This window comes from Canis lupus, chromosome 8 (assembly GCF_011100685.1).
Source record: "Canis lupus familiaris isolate Mischka breed German Shepherd chromosome 8, alternate assembly UU_Cfam_GSD_1.0, whole genome shotgun sequence".
Classification (NCBI taxonomy): Eukaryota; Metazoa; Chordata; class Mammalia; order Carnivora; family Canidae; genus Canis; species Canis lupus.
Genome location: NC_049229.1, coordinates 68,921,209 through 68,948,662, shown reverse-complemented (window position 1 = coordinate 68,948,662; position 27,454 = coordinate 68,921,209). Strand labels below are relative to the sequence as shown.

Sequence of the window (27,454 nt, the reverse complement as noted above, 5' to 3'; positions counted from 1 at the left end):
GGGCCGGCGCTCCGCTTCCCCCTTCCTCCTGCGCCTCCGCCTCCTTCCACACAAATACCAACTCCTCACCCCGAGCCCAGATCTCGCCGCCGCCGCCGCCGCCACACTCCGCTCAGCCTCGGCCTCGCGAGACTTCCGCGCTGGCCTCGGCCCGCCCCGCCTCGCTCCCACTCGCCCGCCGGCCCTCTCGCTCCGCCCCCTCCGCCAATCGGCCTGCGCGTTCGCCGCCGCGGCCCCGCCCACTCACCCGGGCTCCTCCCGGACTGGGGTCGCAGGGGCGGCCCCCCGCGCGCGCCGGCCGGCCGTGGCGCGTGACGTCAGCACGCCGCCGCCCTCGCCCTCGCTCTCGCCGCCGCCGCCCTCGCCGCCGCCGCCGCCGCCGCCGCCGCGAGTCGCGCGCCTCCCGCCCTCCGCGGCGGCCCAGCCGCGAGCCCCGCGAGCCCCGCGGCCCGGGCCGCCCTCGGGACAGGGCGTCGCCGCTGCAGCCGCCGCTTCGGGAGCCGGTGAGCGGTGCGCGGCCCCCGGCGCCGCGGGGGAGGGCGGGGCCGGCTGCGCGCGGGGGTCGGCGGGCGGGCGGGAGGGCTGGAGGGCGGCCCGGGCGCCGCGCGGGGGAGCGGGCGGCACGCGGGGCGGCCCCGGCGCCCAATAAAGTCTGCTTTGACGGGACACGCCTGTGCCTCCTGCTTCGCGTCGGGCGGCGTTTGCTCATGGCGCGGGGCTCCGGGCTCCGGGCTCCGGGCGGCGGCGGCGGCGGCGAGCGCGCGGGGCGGGCGGACAAAGGCGGGCGCGCCGCGGAGCCGCAGGTCCCGGGCCTCGGCCGACGCCCTCCCTTCCCTTCCCTTCCCGCCCCGCGCCGGGGCTGCCCTCCTGCTGCTGCGGCCCGCGGAGCCCGGGAGCACCGGGCCCCGGCCGCTCGTCGCGTGGCTCGGCTCCTTGCGGCTTCCTAGAATTTCCTCGGGAGCGTCCCTTTCTTCCCTCTGCAGCCAATCAGTGTTGCCCTTGACCACCGTCCTCACCTATTTCTCCCTTCGCGGACGCTCCTCCTCGAGCCCCCCCGGCCCGCGCCGGCCTCACCCCGGGGGCGCCGCGTTGCCCGGCGCCGGCCGCTCCACCTGCCGCGGAGCCCGGGTTCTCCCGCGCGCGCCCCAGCGGCGACCGAGGCCTCCCCGGTCCGAATCTAGCTGCCTTGCGGCGAAGCGGCTTCGCCCTGACTCGTGCTTTGGCCCACCCGACGGGTTGCTTTAAAGCCATAAAGACTCCCCGGTCTTCAAGAAAACCTCGGAAAACCGTGAATCTGGGAAGGTGTCCTCACCGTCGTGCTCGTTTGGCCAGTTTAAGGCCCGTGCGAGTTCCTTGAACTCTTGCAACCGCCGTCCTGCAGTCCACGCCCCGGGAGGATTCTGGCCCGCGATCCATCGATCTTAGGTCCGGCCTGTGAAAAACAGCAGGTGTCTTCGGTTACATGTTAGAGGAAAGTGGGTGCATGCTGATTAAAAAGCGACTTGGTCAACTTAGTTTTTACTTATTTCTAAATGCCGTCATTTGAACTTGACTTTTGAGAATTTTAGTGTAAGGAGTGAAAAATTAGATCGTTTTCTCTCTGAGTTTCAAAACCTGAGTAATTCCCCTTGGAGTGCTGCACCCACACAGTTTGGCAAAGTCGGATCTGTTGAAAGAAGTCATTTCTGGCTTCATAGCTTATAAATTGTGCGTAAATATTTCACAAGCGAAAACCAATTGTGGGAGAATTTTTGTGTGTGGCTTAATTTCCCTTTCCCCACTCTCCAGTAATTGATGGGGAAACCCGACTAAGTAGTTGATACGTCCCCATAGGTAGGAGAGAAATGGGGGGAGTACCTGCTTAAGTAGCCTAGCTTCCAAGTGGTAGATCTATAGACGTTCACCATCAAGTGGAGAAAGCTCGAAGGGGTTTAAGACTTGAGAAGGATGGCAGGTGTGACACCGCATTAAGGTGTTCCTTTTATTTTTTTTTTCATTTAAAGATTTTATTTATTTATTCACGAGAGACACAGAAAGAGAGAGGCAGAGGGAGAAGCAGGCCCCCTGTAGGGAGCCGGACGTGGGACTTGATCCCGGGACCCCAGGATCATGCCCTGGGCTGAAGGCGGCACCAAACCGCTGAGCCACCTGGGCTGCCCTGTTAAGGTGTTCCTAAGTGGTTTGCCAGCACCTGCTCTACAAATAGGTTTTAAAGATTTATTTTAGAGGGAAGGGCAGAGAGAGCATCTCCAGCAAGCTCCACTCCCGATGTGAAGAGCACGATGCGGGGCTCTATCTCCACCCTGAGATCAGGACCTGAGCCAAAACCAAGAGTCAGTGACTAAACCAATTGAGCCACCCTGACACCCCTCCACAAATAGTTTTTACAGTTCCCCCAGAGCAGGGGCGTCTGGGTGGCTCAGTGGGTTAAGTGTCTCACTCTTGATTTCAAGCTCAGGTGGTAAACTCAGGTTGTGAGATCGAGCCCAATGTCAGGCTCCTTGAGTGCAGAGCTTGCTTGAGATTGTCTCTCTTGCTCTGCTTCCCCCCCCCCCCCCACACACACACTTGCATTCTCCCTCTCTCCAGAAAAAACAAAAACAAACAAAAAAAACCCAAAAAACAAAATTTGCCCCAGAACAGGTGACCTGTTAACATAGGCCTTGAGTTTTCTGTGGTGGGAGATGCTTTTGCCTTTAGCTCTGAGGGCTCTTGTGACTAGATGCACAAAGATAGTGTGTTACATTGGCTCTAGCCTGCTTGCACTTGCTACTAAAAGTGACAATCAATTTAAAAGGACAGATTAAATTGCCATTTCAGAGCCATGGGACTTTAGGGATAATTTAACTGTCTTTACTCTTCTGTTTGGCCAGAATGAATTGAGCCAATGAGTTCCTTCTGAATGTCTAGAGTCTCTTTTTGCTTTGACAACCGGACAGGTGATTAATGTCAGTCTACAACTGAGTGCCTTGTACATGGAATGATTGATTGCTTTTTGGTTCATCAAAAAGTGAAGTTCAAAGCACCATGAGAGTAGTTGTGCGTGATAATGCTTGACTCAAACATCTCAAAAGCTCTGACTTTGCATGAGGCTTCCAGTCCTCCACAGAATGTCGTCAACTGCAGAAAAAAAACTCAAATATTGGATGAAGCCTAAAAGTCATGCAGAAGTTTTATTGGGGCTAGAGAAGTCAGAGCTTACTAATGGCTGAGGAGATGTGATGACAAATATCCTTTTTTTTTTTTTTTTTTTTTTTAAGATTTTATCCATTTATTCATGAGAGAGAGAGAAGCAGGCCCCATGCAGGGAGCCCGGCGCGGGACCCGATCCCCAGTCTCCAGACTCAGGCCCTGGGCTGGAGGCTGTGCTAAACCGCTAAGCCACCTGGGCTGCCCCTGATGACAAATATCCTACAGGGATTGTGCCCTTTGGCCACCTGAGCGGGACAAAGATGCGGACTGTTAGCTACAACTCTTGAAGTCTCCTGCCTCCCTCATTTCCCCAGTGGTTTCTTTCCAGAAACTCCATTAAATACTCAAACTGAGTTTTAAGAGGATGTAGTTTCAGGACACGTGGAGAGGGCAAAGTTCAGGACTGAGAGGAAGAATAAAGGGTGCGAGTTAAAAGATGCTGGTATTTACCATTTTCAAACAGTCTTCTTTGTGGATCATAAGGAGGCTGGCTGTTAAATCTAATTCCGCCTTATGTGTATCTCTGACAGGTTAGGAATGGTTCAGGTAGTGAACTCAGGACGCCAAGTAATTTCCCTTACCACAGGGATGCTGGGGTGGCTCAATTGGTTGTGTGTCTGCCTTTGGCTGAGGTCATGGGGGGTCCGGCTCCCTGCTCAGTGTGGAGTCTGCTTCTCCCTCTCCCTCTCCCTCTCCCAGCCACACTCCCCCTGTGTGTGTTCTCTCTGTCAAACGAATAAAATCTTCCAAAAAAAATTCTCTTACCACAGACTAATGTAGCTTCTTCATGAAATTGCCTTTGGTTAGTTTAATGTGTCGTCCTTGGGAGGTTGCCTTGGTGGGCAGTTAGGCACAGGACAAAGATTGTTAGAGCTGTGGGTATTTTTGCATTTTGCCTGCAGGGAAAGCAGCTGAGAGAGGACCTGCTCAAGGTCACAAGGTCACGTTGCCAGGGCTGCAGGTAGAGCCGGCATCTGCATTGTGTTAGCTCTGTGGGGAGGGGCGGCAAGGTGGGGGTGGGGGTGGGAGGAGGTTGAACGCCATTCTAGTTTAGGTCCATGCTGAGTTTCAAATAAAATATTTGGGAAAATCAGGTTGGAATTTCATGCTCGGGCATCTAACTTAGTTCTACCCAGTTGGTATCAATACAGGTCAAATGAAGGGCACCTTGGGTGACTCCGTTAAGCAATCTGTCTTAGGCTCAGGTCAAGATCCTGAGGTGTTGGATCAAGCCCCAAGTCGCCGGCTTCCTGCTCAGCAGGGAGCCTGCTTCTCCTTCTCCCTGCCCCCTCTACTTGTGCTCCTTCTCTCTCTCTCAAATTAAAAAAAAAAAAAAAAAAAAAATACAGGTCTAATGAAACATAGGTGTGTACTTGAAGTGGTTCCTGGTTGTGGGGTCTGTGAAATCTGGGCTGTCAGAAGGATGCTCCCTTTCCATCGATGCATATGTTAGATTCGATGCATATATTAGATTCGGAGATTAAGTGGCTGTAAGATATCCTAACTACGTGGCTCTTAAGCTGCTATTTATGTAACATCTTATGTCCTTTACTTTTGTAAGATCTTAAGTAAATTCTTTTTCTGAGGTCAAGTAGGTTATTTCAGTCTGTCGTCTGGTTACCACCCATGACTCTAAGTTGAAGTCTGCAGTCCTAAATTAGCCTCGCTGTTCTCTACTTCTTAGTGCGGTGGGGACAGAACAGCTTACAAGGACTAGGGAGTTAGCTTGGCCTTGCTGAGAGTCAGGGGCATAGCAGCCTCCCCGTTTTCTCCGGAAAGAGGGGTGACCTGGGGAGTTAGGCAGGTCTAGCTGATTATTCCTCTTGCCCAGTGCCCCGGGGACATAGCCGTGAACCAGATGACACACTTGTCTTCATCGAGCCTGCAGTCTGGAAAGGATGGGTCATGAACAGGTGGATCACAGGTACTTGCCATGAATCTGGTTGTGTAAAGTCCTAGGAAGAAGAGGAGAGGCCGGGGACGCTGTCAGGTAAAAGCCTTCCTGGGTAAAGGGCAGCCCGGCCAGGACTCACAGGTTGAGGGAGCCAGAAAGAGCCTGACCCAGCACTTGGCTGCGTACTGGCCTTTTTTTTCTTTTATGCTAATTTCTATTTGGAAAAGGAGTAGATAGAGTAAATCAGGTGATGAATGTGTAAATAACGTGGCAATCCCATAACCCTTGTTTTTTGTCTTGGAAACTCCTCAAATTCACGGATTCACCCGCTGAAAGTGCTTCTGGCGTTGGCTACGGTTTTCTTGCCCCATACTTGGTTCCTAACATCATGTCCTACTTTGTTTTGTTGTCTTTTATGAGCCATTCCCCGCTCAGAATTCACACTTGAACTTGGGGATTGATAGCGGAAATCATTTTGGAGTTCCAGGCCTTGCAAGTTAAAGGAGCTATAACACTGGTCAGTGGGAAAGGCAGATTGGAGTCACCAAAGCTTGGGTTTGGGTCCCTGTTGTGCTGTTTATCATCCATGTAACGTCAGCAAAGGCTCGCAACCTCTAAACCCTCCATTTCCTGAGCTGTAAAAGAGGCCTAATGATGCCAGCCTTCGGATGTTATAGGGGAGTGCACAGTCATGGTAAGTAAAATGCCCAGTTTGGGCGTGTGGGGTGCTTGTGCTCTTCAGAACCAGTTATATTTTTTTTTCTACCCTTCTCTTTCCTAGGTGAGCCAGCTCCTGCCGCTCACATCTCAGTTTCCGGGCTCGTGCTCTGCATCAGGCACTGCTGGCTTGATGGCTAATGCTTATAGAAATGCTTATAGAGGGGACCCAGCACTCCTGTGGTTTCTTAAAGCAGATGAAAATTCACATATCAGCCAGCCTTTTTTTTTTTTCTTTGAGAGAGAGATTTTCCCTATCAATGGTAAGTATTAAATCTCTATAAGCTAGGTGGATTACTGTCTGTTAAAAGTAGAATAAATAGCTTGCTTTTATGTTTTCCATGTTGATCAGAACTCAGTTTCTCCACATTGGAGCTCCCTTTGGAAGGGTCTATACTGTGATCCAGCTGCTGGTGTCTTACTGCTCACTTTTCTTTTTTTTTTTTTAATATTTATTTATTTATGAGAGAGAGAGAGAGAGAGAGAGGCAGAGACACAGGAGGAAGGAGAAGTAGGCTCCATGCCGGGATGTGGGACTTGATCCCGGGACTCCAGGATCGCGCCCTGGGCCAAAGGCAGGCGCTAAACCCCTGAGCCACCCAGGGATCCCCACTGCTCAACTTTTCTTGTGGCACAGGTGCTTTGGCTGGTGGCGGGGTGGGTGGCTAAACCTAAGGAGACTTGGCGGGGGCGTTGTCGTGGGGTTCAGCTGCCATGGAAACAGCAGCCTGAGGTGAGAGTCAGGGAAGAGGAAGGCTGTTGGTCTCTGCCCCATATTCTAGTGAACCAGGTTCTGTTGCAGAGTTGCCATGTGACTTCCTTGGCACACTCTGGTGCATGATTCTTTCCTCCCTTAGGTCACATGCAATTTTGAACTTGGCATTTAAAGGATGATGGAGGTAGGCAGGAAGGACTATCCTATCTAAACCGTGCCATCCTATTACTCCCCGAGGAATGGATTGGGAGCGTCCTTGCGCCGTTTCTGCTCAAATGGCAAGAATGCAGTCATGGGTGGCCTGTATCTTTTCCTAGTGATGTTTTCAACCTGAGCCTTCCAAAGGTGGTGTTCGCCCTGAGGTGGTGTGAGGCTGTTGCCATTCTAGATGCCACTCTCCACCATCTTGCCTGCTCCCGTGTTCGTTGAAGAGCTGGCGCTTCATCTACACTCTTCCTCTCGAACCTGGGCCACACCAGCCCTTAGCCGACTTGAGTCACCAGCACTCAGGTCTGTATTTTGTCCTCTGCAACTTCCATCACCTTGTTTCCCCCCTTCAGCTGCTGTATCCCGGTCCTTGTTCCAAAGAGCAGCACTCCATCTGGAGCCTCAAAACCCGATTCCTTGTCCTCTCTGACTCCTACCTTCTCTCCCGTTGACCCTTGGCTTGGGCCTCAGACCTTCAGTTTTCTGATCCCTCCTTTCTTTCCTAGATTGGAAATCAATCCGTGGTTAATCATCAGCATCCTCAGCATCGCATTCTGCTTCTGTCTGACCAAACATCATCCTCGGATTCAACCCACTTTTGTCTCTCTCCTTCTGGAACCCTGGGACTTTCTGGAGGAAAAACTACTCACGTAGGTAGACTTTTGCCATAACTTCTGGTCTCTAGCATCAGCTATGTGTTTAATGTCACTTGACGATTCTCCTTGTTTGTCCTAATGCCACCTCTCCATCGTTTTGTTCAGCAAATTTTCTACTTTCCTCCAAGTCCTTAAGAAATGTGTTTGTGGCCCTCTCTCCCCCTCCCCGTCCAGCCTCCTACTTGAAGAATATTGGAGGGATCTGGATTCATTTGTCCAGACACCAGCTGTCCCTTTGTAGCTGTCTCCCCTGCAGAATAAGCAGCAGGCTCCCTCTGTTCTCTGACCCTGCAGGGCTGCTGACTGAACCCGTGTCCCCCACCTGTGTTCTGCTCCCTGCTCTCTGTCCTCTGGGCCCTTCTACCTTGGCTTGTCTTCGCTCCCTGACAGGCCATCTTTCCCTGGCTCTTTCATTGGATTGTGTCTCTCCTAGTCTTTAAAAAATAAGGCTCGGGTAGCCCGGGTGGCTCAGCCGTTTAGCCCTGCCTTCAGCCCAGGGCGTGACCCTGGAGACTGGGATGGAGTCCCACATGAGTCCCACATTGGGCTCCCTGCATGGAGCCTGCTTCTCCCTTTGCCTGTGTCTCTGCCCCTCTCTCTCTCTCTCTCTCTGTATTTCTCATGAATAAATAAATAAAAATCTTTTAAAAAAATAAAAAAATAAAAAACAAGGCTGTTGCTTGACCCCATGTCTCCCTCTAGCCATTACCTGTCTCTTTTTCCCATCCAGGCATCCTGAGCCTGTCTTTCCAGCCTTTATTTGGTGTGTGTGGCCCCAGGCCCCGTGTCTCCAGCAGCCTGCCAGTCATTCTGTCAGCCACCAAACAGATGAAGGCTTTCTGATCTCGCCTCCTTGCCTTCTCTTGCACCTGACCTGACGCCAGCTGCTGCTCTGTCCCCGGACTTCCCACCTAGGCTGTCCTCGGCTCTCTGCTTGGGCTCCATCTTCTCGAGTGTGACTTCTTTTCCTTTTGCCACCCTCCTTGTTCCGCATGGCCCCCCAGGTCATTGGGTCCCCACATGTGGCTCCAACAGCCCCCTGCGTGCTGACAGTTCTTCACTTCTGTGCCTATTCTGGGTTCACCCCAGAGCTCTGTTGCACATCGCCCTGTTCCAGACAGCCCTGCTCCATGGCCCATGGCACCCTAGCCACCCTGCCAGCCTACCTGTGTCTCCATCTGCGCCAGCCCGGTTCCTCCAGCAGTTTCCTCTCCTTAACACCCATTGCTCAAGACCAAATTTGGGAATCCGTCTTAGACTCCTCTCTCCCCCTCATCCCCTCCTAAATATTTTTCAAAACCAACTTTTCTGCATTCCCGCTCCTCTCATCCTTGTGTAGGCTCTGGCTCTCTGTCACCTACGCATTTGCCAACCAGCTGCTCTACCCGCCGCCACCAGCCCCTCCTTCCTCGGGGGTCTCCTGAATTTCTCTCCCGCGCTGATGGGACTACGTCACTTCCCTTTTCAAACTTCTCAGGGGCTCTGGGAGCCTTAAGACTACCAGCCCCTTGGCATGGTGCTCCTACCTGGTGGCCTCTTCTTCCAGCCTTTGAGCCCCCTGCAGACATGCACACTGTGCTAGCTCATACCTTGTTTCCAGACAATTCGTTTTCCTAGGCTTAAAACATCCTTTCCTACCTCCTCCAATTTTGTCTCCCAAAGCTGCTCAGGCGACCACTCTGGGAAGCTTTCGCTGGAAGGGTATTTCCATAGTTACCTTTGTTCTCCCATTATAGTGGAAGTGACCGTTACTAGTTCTGCTTTCCCACAAAATCGTTCAATGTTTGAGGGCAGGGATGGTGTCTGCCTGGCCTCTTGTTCCTGGAGGGAATTGGGGCCAGCCCAGTGCAGGACACGTGGCAGGTCTATCTGAGTGGGAGTCCCTGCTGATGCTGCTCCCTTGTCTTTCTCCACCCTTCTGCATGTAGAATGAAGTCCAGCTGGGTTTTGACAGGCATAGCAAAAAAAAAAGGAGAGACAGACCTGGATTAAATATTTGTTTCACCATTTATTAACTAAGTGACCTTAGTTACATGAGTTTTTTACCCCTGGGGTCAGTTTATCTGTAAATTAGAAACACTAACGTTCAACGTTGTTGCAAAGTTAGATTGAAATCACGTGCATGGGGGCGCCTGGGTGGCTCCGTCGGTGAAGCATCTGCCTTGGGCTCAGGTCATGATCCTGAGGTCCTGGGATTGAGCGCTGTTTCCGGCTGAGCAGGGAGCCTGTTTCTCCTCCTCCCTCTGACCCTCCCCCTGGGCTCATGCTCACTTTCTCAAATAAATAAATAAATAAAATATAAAAAAAAGAAATCATACCCACAGTGCTCCTGGCTGTAGGAGGTGGTAATATGCTTCCTCCTTGTTACTATTTCTCTGCTTCCTCCTGCCTCCACCCTTCCCTCCCCAAACATCCAGCTTCACAAGTTTCATCCCTAGTTTCCCTGCTTTTGGTAGTTCTCCCTGCATAAGGAATGCCTTCCTCAGATCCACCAGCCTCTTCACGCGTCTCCACCCATTTGGCCTCCAGGCATGCCCAGGTAATTCAGTTAGAAATAACCCCTGTAGCATAGGGTGTTCCCTGCAGACTATCCAGTTAGCAGTCTTTTAATTATCTGTAGACAGTTCCTGGGTCGAAGGCCTTCCAGAAAAGGCAGAGATGTTTCTCCTTCAATTTTGTAGCTCTCCTGTGCTTCTGACAACCCAGGGTCTGGTACATCCTAAGTGTTGAGTGAAGGGCTGTTGACTGTGACTGGTGTTGGAAGGAAGAGGAATGCTTCTTTGTGGGGTTAAAATGTTGTCAGCGTCTTAAAGGAATCAAACCCTCTGGGAACTTGGAATTTTAGCTTATTTGCCCATAAGATTTTTTGCATGATGTGAATGTCCACTTGCACGCAAATAAGTGTCTGGAAATTAAACGTAATTCTAGAAAATTCATTTCAAGCACAATGAAAAATCGTTAGTCTGGAAATTAGTTTATAATATGGAGGAAGTAAAGATTCTTCTTTGCTCCGAGCTACAAGAAAGTGGTGTGTATTTCTAACATTTTTCAAAAGCATATTCAAAAAGGAAATTCTTTGAGTAGAAGGTGCTTTGGGAAGATACTTTTTTTTTTTTAACTTTACATTTTTTTTTCTTTTATTCATAGAGATGCAGAGAGAGAGAGAGAGAGGCGGAGACACAGGCAGAGGGAGAAGCAGGCTCCATGCAGAGAGCCTGACGTGGGACTCGATCCAGGGTCTCCAGATCATGCCCTGGGCTGAAGGTGGCACTAAACCGCTGAGCCACCTGGGCTGCCCTGGGAAGATACTCTTATTCTGACCTGCTCAGAGGAAGCTGATACCATTTTTCGTCCAGCCCTTTTATTTTTTTCTAAGTTTTTATTTATTTAAGTAAACCCTACACCCAACGTGGGGCTCGAACTCCTGATCCTAAGATCAAGAGTCGCACGCTCCACCAACTGAGCTGGCCAGGCGCCCCTCATCCAGCTTTTTTAAAGAGAATGGTGTCACAAGTGAGGTCCTGTCACAACCACCACAACAAAGAGAGAGTCCACATAAAGAGACCATTTCCTGTGGAAATAAATGCCTTATTGATTGATATGTTAATCCAACGGTTAGCAGGTTGGCAGAGCTCTTGGTGTTACCGACTGATAGAGGTGTTTATAGACCTGCTCCCACATATCTCTCACAGCCATTAAGTAGTGATTTCCCTCCGACACAGCTTCTCCCCTTTTTTCCCCAAACCAATGAATTCTAGATGCAAAGCCTCCTCATTGTGAGCATGGAAGCAGTCCAGTTCTAGCTGCAAACGAGGCAGGTGGCCATGGCCTGCAGCGAGCTTCCGGTGTTCCAGGTTGCGAACTAGCCACTGCTTACTCTTCACACACGCTGACTTTTAAATCCCATCTCCCAATGAAGCAGCTTACCTGTTACGTAACAAAACGTGTAAATCCTCACAGGCTGGAGATGGAGAGGTGTCTTGACTGTCCTGCAGCATATTCTCCCCATCAGCTCAGTACCAGCAGCTGGCTCTCAGGTGGCCCTCGTGTAAACTGAGGTCCCACATCAGAAACATCTAGAAATGACCTAGAGGAATAGCCAAATGCATTACTGTGTGTCACAGTATGTTTGTGGAGCAGGATGTGGGGGTCCCTGTGGCGTCCACTTTGTTTATGGCTGATGACTGCCTTTAGCACCCAGTGCTCCCTCCTTATAGAGCCCCAAAATTTTCATGTCATGGGGCAGGGAGAAATCTGATTCCCAAGGAAAGGGCTGAGGAACTGCCTTTGCTTCACAGATAAATCGTGCTTGGCTAAACATCCAGGCCCATCTTGTTTCCTTTAGCCAGTGACTGTTCTGAGAGGCAGTCAGAGGGAATGTGACCCAGTTCTGGCCAATGAAATATTAAGGAGAGTGTGTATTATCGGAGTGGCTTCGCTTCCCAATGAAAAGGTAAAGCTTCCGGAAAAGATAGCCTCTCTTCCTCGTTCCTGCCCCAAAACAACGTGATGACTAGGGCTGTTGCAGCCATTTTAGGACTGCGAGGAAGAGACTTACAGAATTAAGGTCATTGGTTGTAACAGCCCCGTGGAGCTGGGAACTCACGGGTACCACCCAGGCACACACACGAGCCATTGCACAGGTCTGTTCATGAGACTCAGGAGCAGGTTGGACCATCAGTTCCCTCTGAGAACAGGGTGTGCAATGGAATGGATGGGGATGGCGCATCAGAAGGGGAATCTCGGGGATCCCTGGGTGGCTCAGTGATTTAACACCTGCCTTCAGCTCAGGGCGTGATCCTGGAGTCCCGGAAGGCCTGGAGTCTCGAGTCCCATGTTGGGCTCCCTGCATGGAGCCGGCTTCTCCCTCTGCCTGTGTCTGTCTCTCATGAATGGATGAATAAATCTTTTTTTTTTTTTTTTTTAAAGAAGGGGAACTTCTATATGGCTGAAGTGTTTTCTCTTGGCAATCTGATAGCCCATCCATGTGGAACTTTATAAAGCCATTGATTTTTTTGTATGTGTTGGGTTTCAGTTTTGTTAATGGTTTTAATAATATAAAGAAATGCAGGTAAGATAGTCAGAAATGTAATAGAACACTGAGTTATGTAATGTAGTCCCGACTTTCTTTGGAAAAAGGTAGAAAAAATTGGGGAAGTAAGCATGTCAGAACAATGGTTTGCCGCTGGGAACTGGCATTCTGGGCAGTTGCTTTGTTTATGTTTGTGTGTGGTTTTCACATATGGGTTTTTTTTTTTTCCCGTTTTAATTTTTTATTGCAGTTAAAAGACAAAGCATAAAATTAACCATCTTAGCCTTTTTTTTTTTTTTTTTTATAGTAGGCGACACGCCTAGCACAGAGCCCGACTCAGGGCTGAACTCACGACCCCGAGATCAAGACCTGAGCTGAGATCAGAGTTGGATGCCCAACCGACTGAGCCCCCAGGCACACACCACCTTTTCTGTGTTTAAGTCCACAGCACGGGGGCACCAAGCACATTTCACTGTCATGCAGCCACCACCGTCTCCAGTACAGGTCACCTTGCAGAACTGTAAGCCTCCATCCCATCCCCTCAGCCCTGGCTCCCACTGTTCACCGTCCGCCTTGGCGAATGTGACCATTGCAGGTGCCTCACATGTGAGTGCCTCCTGCAGGGTCTTTCCCTTTGTGACCTTCATATCTCACTTAACAGAATGTCCTCCGGGTCCGTCCATGTGGGAGCAGGCATCAGAATTCCCTTTCTCAGGCTGAATTAGTGTGGTATGTACGCATCGCATCTTGCCTGTCCGTTCTTGTCTCAGTGGCTGCTCGGGACTGCTTCAATGTTGTGAATAATGCTGCCACGCACACAGGTGCACAGATAAGCAGGTATTTTGTAGTCAGGAAAAGTAGCAGGGGTGCCTGGCTGGCTCAGTCGGCAGAGCATGCGATTCTTTCTCTGAGGGTTGTGAGTTCGAGCCTCACCTAGGGTCCAGAGCCTACTTCAAAGTGAGAGAGAAGAGTAGCAAATGAAGATCTTGGGGCACCCAGATCATCTGTGTGGAATTTGTACCTCCCCACCTCAGTCCTCATGCTCTATCAGGTCTTCTGAACACTTAGCCAACAGTAGCATTTCCCTGTCAGAAGGGAAAATTAGAATCTGGACACTCTCCCCCCACTTGAAAGCCTGATGGCCGCACAGGGTTAGCCGCGCTCACGTGCTCCACCTGCTTCCTCCGGGAGTCCTTTCTGTCCTTCCCTTGCTGGGCAATGGTGACTCTGGCCCCGACGCTGTCCCCAGAGAGGCTAGTGCTGTGCCTACACCCTCCTTCCCTGTCCTTCCAAGCTGTGTCGGCTGTTTCCCCAGTGAACTGTATGGAAGACAGGACAGCCACAGGCCAGTTCACCAGCTACCTGGGGCTCCCTGTGGTCACCGCCCTGCAGGGTGCCTGGGACTCGGGGACAGGCAGGGCGAGCAGTGCAGGGCACGCTTCACCCAAGCCTCTTAAGGTAGAAGAGGTGCTGTGGGAGCTCGCTCACTTGGTGGGAGGCACAGCACTCGAGGCATAAAAGACTCTCCAGGGGCGCCTGGGTGGCTCAGTGCATTAAGCATTGGACTCTTGGTTTAGGTTTAGATCATGATCTCAGGGTCGTGAGATTGAGTCCCTCGTTGGGCTCCACGCTCAGTGCGGAGTCAGCTTGAGATTCTTTCCCTCTGCCCCCTCCCCCTGCTCTCTCACTTTCTCTCAAATAAACACAATTTTTTTAAAAAGCCCCTTGAACTGATGTAGTCCAACTACTTGAGATACCCAGGCCAGGTGTCCAGGCATGAGGCTGAACTGAAAAAAGCGCCTTTCCTGCCACCTGGCAGCCCCCAGCAGGGCTGGCCTGAGCCAGCTGCGGGGCACTGACCCGTCCTCAAAAGCCTTTGGTGGGCTCTGCTCCCCTCTGCCAGCTGGCTCTCGCTGCCCCTGCAGGCTCTCCTCGGACACCCAGATGTGCCTCCTCTCTGCCTGCCTTCTTGCCTCCGCCAGGTCTTCCTCCCCAGGCTCTGCCTCTGCACACGGGCCCTCACTGCCGCCCCCAGTGCCCCCCAGCACTGCAGCCCCCAGAAGTCCACCCCCTTCTCTGCAGTTGTGGTCCTGGTTCCTGGTGCCTGCCCACCCACCCGTGCGTGTTTATGGTGCTGGCGCAGGGCTCTGGGCTGGTGCGTGTACAGGGCCTCTCTCCCCTCCCCCTGCCATCCCCTCCCTCCTCTCCCTCCTCCCTCTGCCACCCTGTACCCCCATGCTACCTGAGCCAGGAGGAAGGGCCCAGGGATGCATGCTCATCAGTACTGGTGACCTTTGGCACGGCTCTGAGAGCACAGAGAATTGAAGACCAGCCTCTGTGTGGAACTGGAGCAAGTTGGGGAGTAAGGGAGGGCGGGGAGCCGGAAGGAGGTCGGCACCCACCTCTGGGTCACTGGGAGAAGTGCACCAAGGCTGCTCCTGCCAGTTAGGGAGCTGGAAGCTGCTTCCAGAAGCACAGGGTTATCTCTTACACGTACAGTGAACTGAACAGAGTTCTTCCTTGGAGAAGGAGGAACAAACACCCTCCTTGCTTGTCGCTGCCTCTGCAGCTGTGCGCCTGCCATTCCCCGCTTGCTGCACCCCCCTCTCCCTTCTCGCTCCTTCCTTCCCTCCCGCGCCTCCCATGTCCCTCTCCACCTCTGTTGTTGGCCCTGCCCTGTCCCTGTGGTCTGCCTCCCCTGCGGCTCCCCACAGACCCTCTTTCACACGGAGGCCGTGTCTGTACATTCCACACCTGTGTCTGCCAGCCCCGGCGCTCTGTGTTATTAATAGAGCCAGTAGATGACTTAGGGCTTGGAGCTTTTTATTCTCCTAGAAAAATTCCAGCTGGTTATTTTTTTTCAGTCAACGGGTTTTCATTGATTTTCCTCCCCATGGATCAATGATCCTGTACCAAAAAGCTCGCCACCACCCTGAGAAATGCAGGCCTGGGCAGGAGCCCCAGAGCCTCAGAGGTCTGTGTTTGCAAAGCGGAGCCCCGGCCCTTTTGCTCACCCTTACAGCCCACCCCCTGGCACACACCTGAACTGGGCACCCACCTCCTTCCTCCCCGTCCAGTTATCCAGCCGGCGCGCAAGCAGAGTTAGGTCTCCGAGGCGCTTTGCTCTCTCCTAGCCTCACGCTGGGTCCTGCGCCGCTTATGGGAAGGCAGAGACCAGGTCAGGACCATCCCTCACGCTCCCTGGTAGCTGGGGTTCTAGACGACAGTCGGGTTCCTTCCATCAGATGCCCAATTTGGAAGGCGGACGTTAAGGGTAGGCTTTGGGGTATATGGGCAGGTGCCGTGTGCCCATTACAGGCTGAACGGCTGCGTGCGGAACCGGGAGGCAGAGGCCCCTCTCCACACGAGGCTTCCCCAGGACAGGTTTTCTGGGCATCACCAGGAGGGCCTCTGCGCCCCGGGGCCTGGGCAGTCGCTACAGTAGCGCCTGCACTGCTTTCTGATCCCTGCACCTCCCTCCCCCCACTCCTGTGCTGCACATGCTTGGCTCTGGGCCTGGTGGTGGCCTCCTGGTTCCCCACCTTCTGACCTGAGACCTTTCTGGCAGCTCAGCCTTCCTGGGTCCCTGGCGACAATTCTGTAAGCCATCTCCCGGTGCCAGCCATTGTCCCTTTGAAATATCACCCCTGCAAAGAGCCCACTAAGGGCTGGATGTCTGGGACCCCACTGGAGGCCTGCGTTGCAGCCTAACCCCATTGGAGGGCATGAGGGGGCCAGGCCTTTGTGGGGGAGTTGGTTGTGTGGGTGGAACCCTCCCCGAATGGGTTAGTGCCCTTGTGAGTGAGACCCCAGAGAGCTCCTCTGCTCCTTCAGCTGAAAGAGGGCACCATGCAGCCTCCAGGACCATGAGAACTAGTGTGGTGGGTGAGCCTCCCCCCCCCCCCCGCCCCATGGTTACAGTAGCCCCAGAGGACCATCCACCCCTCCCCGTTTCCAGGTTGGGGTGCCTGTTGGTTCTCCCCATTTGATTGTCAGCTGCTTGAGCACGGGCATTGTGCATTAGTGGTGCCCCTGCAAAGAGCTCACTTAAAGCTTGCTGAGGAAAAGCTGGGGTCAGCTGCCCCCCACCGGCCCCCCATGCCCCAACAGCAGCGTGTCTGGCTGTAGTGGTCACTTGGGAACTGGACTGAGAGTCACAGCCCCTCCGGGAGCCTCTGCCTTCCGATTCCCAATGCAGATGGCCCTCGGCATCACGGAGGGGACAGAGCAAACCAAACCACCGCCACTTGGTACCTGGAATTCAGCCTGTTATCCTTGCAGATGCCTGGGGTTGCTTGAGGCTTTCGAGACCCTGGCCTTGGACCAAATCGCAGATTGGTTTTACAGAGTTCTGATCCCACAAACAGCCCAAACCCATCCTGGAATCCAGGAACTCTGGAGGAAGACCAGGGTCATGGGTGTGTCTCTGTGTCCTGAGGGCAGATTTCTAGGCAGACCACAGAAAGAACTCTGGAATCTAAGTCAGCTTACAAGTTGTAAAACAAGTACAGGCTATTTCTGGAGGGATCACGGGGAGGTGAGGGAGCCGCCTGGATCGACCGGGGAGATCAGTGGAGCGGTCAGCATGAGGAGACTTCCTGGAGGCAGTTCTTCCACCTGGGCGTCTTTCCTGTGTCCAGCTTCAAGACAAGCTCAGAGCGTGTGGTAAAGACGGTGCAGGGCGCCTGGGTGGCTTGAGCATCTGCCTCTGGCCCAGGTCATGATCTCAGGGTCCTGGGATCCAGGCCCGCATCAGGCTCCCTGCTCAGTGGGGAGTCTGCTTCTCCCCCTGCCTCTGCCCCTCCCTGCTGCTTGTGTGTGCTCTCTCAAAAAAATAAATAAAATCTTTAAAAAAAAAAAAAAGGCACATTAAGTGGGACAGAACGTAGGAAGAGAGCGAGCCAAGCAGCCTGTACCTGTGTTGGCATGAGAGCTTGCGTGGCTGGGGCCCCTGTCTCTGGAGCCTTTCCTTCTGGTTGTGGAAGGAAATGCTGCGGGGGACACTGTGCACCCCGCATCTGGTGGTGCTCTGACCAGGGCTTTGTGTGGAGGCAGGGAGCATTGGCCCGCAGCCCGAGATCTGAATCCTATTTATTTCTGCTGCTAACCCCGTGTGTGTCCTCTGGGTTGAAGTATTTATTTTATGGCATCTACAAGAAGTATCCACCCCCACCCCCATCCCCATCACAACGTGGCCCATTTCTGCTATTTTTTTTTAAGATTTTTATTTATTTATTTATTCATGAGAGACACACACACACAGAGAGAGAGAGGGGGGGGGCAAAGACAGACACAGGCGGAGGGAGAAGCAGGCTCCATGCAGGGAGCCCGACATGGGACTTGATCCTGGGTCTCCAAGATCAGGCCCTGGGCTGAAGGTGGCGCTAAACCGCTGAGCCACCCGGGCGCCCTCTGCTAGTTTTTACGTGGGCTTTCATCTCTTAATTTGCAGTAGCATCCTGGAGCTCAGGGCCCAAGGTGGGGAGCCTGCGGACCAAGGAGCACCCCGCAGCCAGACTGGGGCAGGGGCTCCATCTAACCTGCTTCTGTGGGTGGGGTCACCTGGCTATGGAGGCCGTCCTCATGGGAGATAGCTTTCTCTTGGGAGATTGGTCACTAACCTGGCTGGGTGCCAGGTGCCTCAGTCATCCTGAGGGGCCAGTTAGTGACCAATCTCCCAAGAGAAAGCTATCTCCCATGAGGATGGCCAGGGGCCAGGGGTCACCTGTCTTTCTCCCCGTGCCCAGCCAGTGCACAGGAAATGCAGGAAGTGGTGGTTGATCCAAACAGATAGGCGCGACAGTGAGTGGGCAGGCAGTTGCTTTGAAGCCGGGTCCAGGCCAGACCTAACAGGTGTGTGAGCAGGTGCTGTGCTGCAGACAGGTGCTGCTGTTGCCTGCTGTGGTGCGCCCTGGCACCTGGCACGGGGCTCTGCTGGGTAGTGACAGCTGGACCTAGCTGGAGCCCGTTCGGGATGGGGCTCGCAGGTGGGTGCTTAGCAAGCTCAAGTGGCTGGTATAACCACGCTGGGTGCAGCAGACAGGCAGCTGGGTGAAACACTGAGACAAGCAGAACGGTGAGGGTTTGGAGCCGTGGGACATTGTCTCCAGTGCACCTGGGCAGGCGGCCAGAGCCCTGCTGGCTGCATCAACCTCAGGAGCGTCGTTCCCCAGGTCTCTGGATTCAACTTTCATTCTTACTCCAGGAAGGCCTCCAGGGGCCTCGGCTGGGTGCCAGGTGCCTCAGTCATCCTGAGGGCCTGGGTACCATTCCCACCATTTCACGCAGGAAGAAACTAAAACCCAGAGAAGAGAGATGCGTGGGGGGCTCAGTTGGTGAAGCGTCTGCCTTCAGCTCTAGTCATGACCCCAGGTCCTGAGGCCTGGCTCCTTGCCCCTCCCTTGAGCCCTCCCCATGCTCATGCTCTCACTCAAATGAATAAATCTTAAACCCCAAAAAGCAGAGAAGAGTGGCCTTGCCTGATGTCAAGCAGCTAGTAAGTGGCAGAGCCAGACTTCAAACCCCACTGCCGGATGCTGAAGTTTTACTCTCCTGGTTTTCAGTTTTGCAAATAGAGTCGGCAAGGAGTAAATTATGTTTTTTTTTTTTTTATCATTGGGATTATTTTCAGGAGAACAATTACAAGGTCAAAGCATAGGACCATTTTCAGAAATCTTGATGTATTAGTTGTCAAAATTTTCCCCCAAAGAGGGTGCATCAACTTATGTGAGGCCAGCAGCAGTGAAACAGCTTCACTGTTAAATGGAGTCGCTCCTTCTAAACACCGCTTCACCTTAGAAAGGGCCCCTGTCCTGGCCTCAGCCCTCCCTTCTCCCTGCTGGTCAGCCCACCACAGAATTTTGTGATGAGCTCTTTAGGGTTTTAACTAGGATTGCATTGAACTTATGAATCACATGGGGAGAGCCAACTTTTCATAAAGTTAAGTCTTCTAATCTGTGGTCATGGTCTATTTTGCCACTTACTGAGGCCTCTAGTTCATAATGGAGTTTTTTTTTTTTAAGATTTTATTTATTTATTCATGAGAGACACACAGAGAGACAGAGACAGTCAGAGGGAGAAGCAGGCTCCTTGCAGGAGCCCGATGTGGGACTCGATCCCAAGTCTCCAGGATCACACCCCAGGCTGAAGGTGATAAACCGCTGTGCCACCTGGGCTGCCTGTTTTGTTTTGTTTTAATTAAGCTCTAGGCCCAATATGGGGCCTGAACTCAAGATCCCAAGATTAAGAGTCACATGGTCGGGGCAGCCCAGGTGGCTCAGTGGTTTAGTGCCGCCTTCAGCCCAGGGTGTGATCCTGGAGACCCAGGATCAAGTCCCATGTCAGGCTCCCTGCATGGAGCCTGCTTCTCCCTCTGCCTGTGTCTCTGTCTCTGTCTCTCTCTCTGTGTCTCTCATGAATAAATAAATAAAATCTTAAAAATAAAATAAAAAAAAGAGTCACATGGTCTTCCCAATGAGCCATCGAGGCGCCCCCACAATGGAGTTTTCATTTTCATTTCTCCAAAGAGATCTTGGACTTCATTAACATGTGTATGTTTGGAAAAAAAAAAAAAAAAGAAAGATGCGTGTGTTTGAGGGGTGCCTAAGTGGCTCAGTCAGTTGAGTGTCTGACTCTTGATTTGGGCTCAGGTCATGATCTCAAGGTCCTGGGATGGAGCTCCCGGGCTCAGCAGGGCGCCAGCTTCTGCCTTTCCTTCTGCCCCTCCCCCCATTGATGCAAGCTCTAAAAAAAATAAAATCTTTTTTAAGAAGGTGCCTATGTTTGATGTCCTTGTAAATGGCTTGTTCTTCATTTTCTAATTGTTGTAGCTAGAATATTTTAGATGGAGGGATTTTTTTTTTTGCATACTGATTTTTATGCCCAGCAACCTTGCTAAACTGTTGTGTTCTGATAGCTTCTTCGTTAATTCATTGACTTTTCCTGTCATCTGAAAATAATGCCAGTTTTGTTTCTTCCTTTCGAATCTTTATACCTTCTTTTTTCCTTTGCCTTAGAGCCTTGACCAGGACCTCCAGTACCATTTGACCCACGCTGGACGTGGTGACAATGGGCCTCTTTGTCCTGTGTCCGTGCTCACAGGAGAGCCTTCAGCGCCCCAGCATTGCCTGTGATGTGTTGGGGTTTGTAGCTGCCCTTTACCAGGGCGAGGAAGTCCCTTCTGCTCCTAGTTTGCTAAGGGCTCTTCTCATGAATGGGTCTCCAGTTTTATCTGCAACTGTAGAGAGGATGCTAGGACTTCTCCTTTTTTCTCTCAAGTAGTCTGTGATGCTGCCTTTTCCGTTTACCCAAGCAGCCTTGCACTCCTGGGAGAAACCCAACGTGACGGCACTGTATTATCCTTTTTAGGTATTGCCAGGTCCAGTTTGTTACTCATGTAGGACTGTTGCATCTGTGCTCACCAACGATAGTGCCCTGTGCTTCTCTTTCTCACGTTTCCTCTATCAGATTTTGATGTCAAGGTTATGATTGCCTCACAGACTAACTGGGCAGTTCCCTCTTTGTGTTCTGAGTTAACCTAAGGCCCGAGCCCTTTGTTCCCTAAAGGCTGTGAAGGGGCGGCTCGGTGGCTAGGTTGACCGAGTTTCGAACTCTTGATTTCATTTCAGGTCATGATCCCACGGTTGTGAGGTCCAGCTCTGCATTGGGCTCCACGCTCAGTGGCTGGGGAACTGCAAAGCTGCCTTGTCCTCGGCACCTGCCTTTCTCACTCCTTCCCTGGGTGTGGTGGAGAGCCTCCTAGATCTCTTCAGGGCAGCAGGTGATTCATTTTGGAGATGGAAGGAATCTGTCCTGCATTGGGAATAAACTTATGATGCACATTTGGGGGAAAATAAAAAAATCAGTGGGGAGGCTGCTTGAGGTTCTCCCTCTCTCTCTGCCCCTCTCACCCCATTCCCTCTCACTCACTCTCCCTCAAACAAATAAATCTTGAAACACATATGAGGGGACGTCTGGGTGGCTCAGTGGTTGAGCATCTGCCTTTGGCTCAGGTTGTGATCCCGGGGTCATGAGATTGAGTCCCACATCGGGTTCCCCGCAGGGAGCCTGCTTCTCCCTCTGCCTGTGTCTCTGCCTCTCTCTCGTGTCTCTCATGAATAAATCAATAAAATCTTAAAAAAAAAAAAAATGCCTGTGAGAACCCCAGGTGGGACCGTCTGGGCCTGCTGTCTGCTCTGTGGGAAGGTCAGCTCCTGGTCAGCTTTCTCTTCCAGACATCACAGCCCTTACTTCCCAACCTATCAGACCACATGGACTCCCACCAGACCGTGTGCGATGGTCAGGGTCACGCCCAGGCCTCCCTAGGGAGTCTTCCTGAAGCCCGTCTGTGTCTGAGCTCTCTCCTGCTCCAGAGAGCCCACTGGCCCCCGAGTCCAGGTCTGCAGCAGAACACTCTGGGCCCTGGTCAGTGGCCGCACCACCTGCACACCCCACCCCACTCCCACCCTGCTTCAGCTGCGCCCTTCAGAGCCTGTGGCACACCAGGGCTTCCTCCGTACAGATCGCTACACAGGCTCTCCCACCAGGCCCTTCATGTACCTGATGCATGCCACCTCTTCCAGCGAGTCTGCCTTCCCTTTAGCTCGGATCCCCTTTCTCCTGTGGCTCTGTGTCTGCCTGTTACCAAAATCACTGCATCCGAGTATTCTGTACTCCAGTGAGTGTTCTGATCGTTCACTTAGTCAGCAGATACGTCCTGGGCACTAGGCACTGTGCTAGGTGCCTACAGTCGATGGGTTCCAGCCACTCTGGAGTTGTCCAGTGAGTGGGAAATAAAATAGCTTGGACTCTATAGGTCAGCATAAAACCCCACAAAATTAAATCACCTAGAATCTCACAGTTCATGTATTAGCACATTTCTTTCTGGCTAAAAAATGCTTGTAATAGCATATCTGAGTAGGTAGGTACTAGCTTGTTTTACAGATGAGCAAAGCAAGGCATGAGCACGCAAGCCAAAGGTCACAGGAATGGCTGGGTCAGGACTTTTTTTTTTTTTTAAGATTTTTATTTATTCATAGAGACACACAGAGACAGAGAGTGGCAGAGACACAGGCAGAGGGAGAAGCAGGCTCCATGCAGGGAGCCCGATGTGGGACTCGATCCCAGGACCCCGGGATCATGCCCTGAGCTGAAGGCAGACGCTCAACTGCTGAGCGTCTCTCTGTGTCTGTCATGATAAATAAAATCTTAAAAAAATATATATATAATGGGTAGAGCTGTATGTCCCTGCTGGAGGCCCTAAATTTTCACTTCTCTTACTACATACATCTTACGTTGAGAACACAGAAATGTTCATTCTGTCCCCTAACCTGGTATCACCCCAGGTCTGTTCTACCCTCTGCCTTCACAGCCTGTGCTGGGGACAGACTCCACTGGGGAGTCCGAAGGCCTGAGCTCTTGTGGCCTTGACATCAACTGGCTGTGTGACTTCACACTAGTCACTCGGCCTCTCTGGGCCTCAGTTTCCACATCTGTAACAGCGCTGGGATTCAGTCACACTCCTGTGGGAGTGAAGAACCCTCTGTTTAGGGAGCTGAGCCCCCTGGAACTCTACCTGGTGCAGAACCCAGAGCTCTGCAGCTTTGGGCAGACGGGGGAGAGGGGCTGGGGCTGTGCTGGGCACTCCGTGGGACATCTGGGGACCTCTGCCCCCTTTCCCAATTGGCCTCCTCACCTGTATCCCCAAGAGGTGTAAGAGTAACCCCGAGGATGTGCTCAGAACACCAGGTATGCTATGGCCAGCGTGCCATGCCTGTCCAGGTCTATGCTCCGTGGGCTGGGCGGCCAGTCCTTCGATGGTCCTGTCCCCAGCAGCGTGCCCCTGCTCCCCGCCTGCTGGTTCACACCCCACCCCCGTGACTTGTCCTCTCTCTAGACAAGGCACCTTTGACCTTTGCATGCCATGGGCCCCTGAGGCCACCTGGAGAAGAGTATGGGCTCCTCAGAACAATATTTTTATTTTTATTCAGTTTTTAAGTGCATTAATTAATTAATTTTAGTCCTCTCTACCCCAAACGTGGGGCTCAAACTCACGACCCCGAGGTCAAGAGTTGCATGCCCTTGTTCCTGAGCCAGCCGGTGCTGCCCCAAGACAGTATTTTTAAATAAATAAATGGAGGAAAACCATGACATAGAAAAGCAATTCATAAAAGGTCTAGATAAATGTGCAGTGTGGTAGTGTATTTATTACCACATTAGTGAGCCCCAGGCTGCAAGTCTACCACTCATCATTTTGAAGTAGCAGTGAGTGTAAATGATACGTAGGGATCTCTGCTTCTGTCGCGATGTGATTGGAAACTATCTGGGTTACTGTTGGCGACAAGGTCACTGGTGCAGCTCACACCACTGAGGTTTTGCGGCCCCCATTCCTAACGGGATGGCAAATATTAGACGTGGGTGAAGAGGAGGATGTAAATGTTTTCTGCCCAGTTTCAGAAACCCCAGGCTCCCATCCCTGGGCTCCTTCCCCTCCCAGGGTTCTCGTGGACCCTGGTTGAGAAACCCGACCCCGGGCAGCATGGTTGTGTAAGAGGAGCTAGGAGAGAAGTGGGTGGGGTGAGGGGCTGAGAGGGAAGGAACAGTTGATGTATGGGTCTCTTTAAGAGGGAGGGACTGGGCAATTTCTGTGCCCCTGGGCCTTTGTATATGCTCTTCTTTCTGCAGGGCGTTCACATCCCTGCTCCATCTGCCACCCTCCATGCCAGCATCTCCTGGGAAGCCTTCCATCTGCTCCCCACTCCCAGCACGTGGTCCTCTTCCCTCTTACCTGCACTGAGTTCAGGTTTGCATGCTGGGCTGAGCCAGGCGAAGCTCTGCTGGGGCTGCTCTATCTCTAGATCTCCAGGGCCCACTCCACACTGGTACTTGGTTGATGCTTGTTGAATAAATTTATGAATGAGTGACTAGATAAGTGGGTAAATGAATAAATGAATAATAAAGTCATGCCTTGCAAGGAACAGCACTCCCTACAGGTCTCACATTTCAGAAAGGACTGCTTGCAGTGATGTGTGGCCTTCCTAATACGCTTCTTTAAAAAAAAGTTACTATTTTTATTTTTTTTAAGATTTTACTTATTCATGAGAGAGAAAGAGGCAGAGACACAGGCAAAGGGAGAAGCAGGCTCCATGCAAGAAGCCCGACGTGGGGGATCCCTGGGTGGCGCAGTGGTTTAGCGCCTGCCTTTGGCCCAGGGCACGATCCTGGAGACACGGGATCGAATCCCACGTTGGGCTCCCTGCATGGAGCCTGCTTCTCCCTCTGCCTATGTCTCTGCCTCTCTCTCTCTGTGTGACTATCATAAATAAATAAAAATTAAAAAAAAAAAAAAAAGCCCGACGTGGGACTCGATCCCAGGTCTCCAGGATCAGGCCCTGGGCCAATGAGCTAAAACCAAGAGTCAGACACTCAAAAGGCCACCCAGGTGCCCTAAAAGTTACTTTTTTTAAAAAAAGGCAGATTAAAACAATGCATAACAACAATGGAATATTATTTGGCCATAAAAAGGAATGAAGTACCAATTCACACAATATGGATGAACCGTGAAAATGTGGTGCTCAGTGAAAGAAGCCAGCCACGAAAGGCCACATATTATGGGATTCCATTTATATGAAATGTCCAGAATTAGCAAATCTAAAGAGACAGCAGATTAACAGAGCTAAATCCTCATCTTTCAGCTGCAGTCATTGGATCGTATCTAAAGGCAGCAAATCAGCAGCTGTCAGCATAAGCCTGTCACACGTGTATAGATGAGAGCCAGAAAAAAACATCTAGAAGAGCACAAATGGCTGCTTCTGAGGGAGGACCCGGGCTGTGCAGAGCTGGGGGCAGGGGACTGCTACTTGTCATTATAAGCCTTGTAGTTCCATCCGTCCCTTAAAAGCATGTGCCTGTTACTAATTTTATTGGAGATAAAAGCTAAGGGGGATCCCTAGGTGGCTCAGCAGTTTAGCACCTGCCTTTGGCTCAGGGCGTGATCCTGGGGTCCTGGAATCAAGTCCCATGTTGGGCTCCTTGCGTGGAGCCTGCTTCTCCCTCTACTGTGTCTCTGCCTCTCTCTGTGTGTCTCTCATGAATATATAAAATAGAAAAAAAGAAAGAAAGAAAGAAAGAAAGAAAGAAAGAAAGAAAGAAAGAAAGAAAGAAAAGAAAGAAGAAAAGAAAGAAGAAAAGAAAGAAAGAAGAAAAAAGAAAGAAAAGAAACGAAAAGAGAAGAAAAGGAAAAAGAGAAAGAAAGAAGAAAAGAAAAAGAAGAGAGGAAAAAGATGGAGGGTCAGAGGCGTGAAGTAACTTGCCCGATGTCACACAGGATTCAGAGCTGAGCCCGTCTGAGTTCAGGCTCGAGGTGGAGGTGGATCCTGAAGCCCCACTGGCCTGATGCCGGGCGTGGGTGGTAGGCCATCTGTGTGGCCTCTGAGGAAGCAGGTTATTTTCACTCTCACATGTTGAAGTGAGAGGCCGTTCATGTCAACAAGCTTTTTTTTTTTTTTTTTAAGATTTTATTGATTTATTCATGAGAGAGAGAGAGAGAGAGAGGCAGAGACACAGGCAGAGGGAGAAGCAGGCTCCATGCAGGGAGCCCGACATGGGACTCAATCCGGAGTCTCCAGGATCACACCCTGGGCTGGAGGCGGCATTAAGCCGCTGAGCCACCTGGGCTGCCCCTCCACAAGCTGTTTGAAACTGAAAGGCCTTTTTCATGTGCCTGACCCTGCAGGCTATGTCCTGGGGATTCCATGTCCACCACAGCCCCAGCTCAATGCCAGCAGATCAGGGTGCTCCCGAAGTAGACTGTACTGTTCTGCAAGCCCTCTGATAAGCTGTTCTCTGAGGGCAGCCACAAATGTGTCAGGCAGAAGGGCTGGGTTTGAATTCAGGTCTCAGCATCTGCATGTCCTCAGGACAGTGGTGAGGCCAATGCTGAGCAAGGTTTGGTCTGGAAAGTAGACTCAGGTCCTGACAGTGTGATGGGTCAGGACTAGGTAGACAGGCCCAGGAGGGAGCAGCATGTGCAAAGGCCCAGGGGTCTTGGTCTGGGAGTCAATATGGGTCAGTGTAGCTGGAGAAGGGGTTGCAGTAGTAGGCTTTGAAGGACTTTCAAGGTGCCATCCTGTCACTGGACCGTAGTGGAGGCTTCTGGCCACCCTGAGTACACACCTGTGCATGCCTCCCCAAGTCCCTTTCCCTTTCCTTTTTTTTTTTTTTTTTTAAGATTTATTTATTCATGAGAGACACACAGAGAGAGATAGAGAGAGGCAGAGACACAGGCAGAGGGAGAAGTAGGCTCCATGCAGGGAGCCCAAAGTGGGACACAATCCCCGTCTCCAGGATCACGCCCCAGGCTGTAGGCAGCACTAAACTGCTGAGCCACCAGGGCTGCCCTCCTTTCCCTTTCTAATCTGCCCCAAGCCCTGACCTTCCCTTAGAGGGGGGTCTGCCCATCAGAGACCCAAGGCCCAGGCTGCCAGCATGGGGTCTGGCCCTCGGATGATGCCCTGGGGTCATAGTTCCTTAGCCATCAGTTCCTTGGTTCATATCCACACGGGGGGGGGGGGGGGGGGGGGTGTAGTAAGTGCCTACCGTGTACCAGGCTCTCTGCTTGGGGAGATAGAGATGAAAGATCATGGGGTGTATACAAGCAGGCCAGCAGCCCAGGGTAAGGTGGCCAGGGCTGGGCAAAAGGAAGATGCCCAGGCTCTGCGCAAGCCCCCAGTGCAACCTTACTTAACCCTACGCCGGCAGGGTCTGGAGGGTCAGCCAGAGCAAGCCAGGAGCAGCGGGAGGAGGAGCAGCGGGAAGGGCAGGCTGAGCAGAGGTCACAGGCCAGGGTAGAGGCCTGGGGCTGGAGGGAGCAGGTGGCCAAAGGCCGGGGGAGCTGGCGGGAAATTCGAGGCCACAGGCGTCACCGCAGGGCCGAGATCCGAAGGGCCTGGGGCCTGGCAAGGATTGGGCCTTTATCCCCAGAGAGCTCGGAGGGCCGCTGGGTGGGGAAGGAGCGGGGAGCCGCGGCTCCGGGGCGCTGGGGG

General features: G+C 52.3%; 2 long non-coding RNA genes across 13 annotated transcripts; one reads left to right on the top strand and one right to left on the bottom strand.

Annotated features, from left to right (window-relative positions):
• The first annotated feature begins 485 nt into the window (after nucleotides 1-485).
• LOC102156900 lies at nucleotides 486-24,388 on the top strand. 11 transcript variants are annotated; one of them, XR_005363771.1, is made up of 9 exons: nucleotides 851-1,425; nucleotides 3,261-4,153; nucleotides 5,024-5,780; nucleotides 5,868-6,066; nucleotides 6,661-7,028; nucleotides 7,232-7,375; nucleotides 12,721-12,933; nucleotides 13,075-13,142; nucleotides 21,041-21,372. It is a non-coding gene; the product is annotated as an uncharacterized LOC102156900 (long non-coding RNA). The 11 variants fall into 11 exon arrangements; XR_005363776.1 differs by having other exon boundaries at nucleotides 858-4,153; nucleotides 6,661-6,702; nucleotides 6,836-7,028; XR_005363773.1 differs by having other exon boundaries at nucleotides 859-1,425; nucleotides 4,095-4,153.
• Nucleotides 23,610-27,454, bottom strand: LOC111097162. Of its 2 annotated transcripts, none has more exons than XR_005363782.1 (3): nucleotides 27,009-27,454; nucleotides 24,199-24,334; nucleotides 23,610-23,800 (listed from the first exon to the last, which is right to left on the bottom strand). It is a non-coding gene; the product is annotated as an uncharacterized LOC111097162 (long non-coding RNA). The 2 variants fall into 2 exon arrangements; XR_005363783.1 differs by having other exon boundaries at nucleotides 24,199-24,306.